A 1,335-nucleotide genomic window follows, 5' to 3' on the forward strand; every position below is an offset into this window, starting at 1 on the left:
TTATTTATAATAGCCAGAAGCTGGTTTTGAAATTATTGTACTGGCATCTTGTGAACTGAGAATGTATTGATATATAAATCTGATTTGTTAATTATAATCTTTGAGAGCTTTAATTTACTTGGTCAATAGAATGTGAGACTACAGGGGTTTATGGCTAAGAAGGAATGAGCAGCTCCAGAGACAAGGGACCAGAGCTGGGAACACAGCAATTGGTCGCTGGAAGGATTAGCTAGAGACAGAGCCAGTGGGACCATGCTGGGGCAGAGAGTTTCTCGGCAGTAGCAAGGGAACTTATCAGGTCTTTTTAAATATTTTCTGCAACATATTTTATGTTAAAGTCATTTGTTATTTTATTGGTTCATGTTTTACTTGTATTTCAATGGTTATATAAGGACTTTTAAAATACAGAGGTTTTATGTGTGCTCCTGATTTACTAACTTAAATCTTCACCTCTGCTTAAACGTAAGGAAGAGATAACAGATATGTCCCAACCACATGATTGATGATATACGTTTCTGTACCTCACAAGGAAGAAGTATATTTCCTCAGCACAAACAAATAAAAATGTTAAGAGATGCAGATACAATTTACAAATTAATTTTAACAACACCTAGAATATCTGGCAGATATTCATAGTAAATATTTTAAAAATCTATGAAATGATTGCAACCCTCTCTTCTCCATTACACACTGTGTGTCACTCATATAGAGAAAACACATATGGCTTTTTAATTGTATACTGTTTCTGGAAATTGCTTTTAGAATATCTCCCTAGAATTCTTTGTGTTGTTAAGAGATTCTCATTCGAAAATACTTTAAAATGTTTCTGAACCTGCATAGCTGTGTGGTGAGGCACTATTAAAATATTGCTTCTTTCTATTTGCTCTCTGAGGAAAATCAGGGTAAAGTCCCCATAGAGTAAAGGTACAGATTTGTGAACATGAGTGGTGATAGGTAAAACAAATTGTTTTGCTTTAGACTCTTCACAATCTTTGTTTTTCATTCTTCTTCATATACTATATCTCCCCATCTCCTTCTAGTCCCTTCCCATTATCTCCACTCTCCCTTAGATCCACTCCTTCTCCATTTCCCTTCAGAAAAAAGCAAGCCTTCCAGAAATATCAACCAAAAAAAGCATAACAAGTTACAATAGGACGAGGTACAAACTCTCATCCTCAGAGCAGGCAAAAGAGTCAGAGACAGCCCCCACTTCTACTGTTATGAGTCCCATAAAAAGACCAGCCTATACAACCATCACACACACACACACACACACACACAGAGACACACACAAACACACACACACACACACAAACACACACACACACACACACA

This window comes from Mus caroli, chromosome 11, assembly GCF_900094665.2.
Source record: "Mus caroli chromosome 11, CAROLI_EIJ_v1.1, whole genome shotgun sequence".
In the NCBI taxonomy this organism is placed as follows: domain Eukaryota; kingdom Metazoa; phylum Chordata; class Mammalia; order Rodentia; family Muridae; genus Mus; species Mus caroli.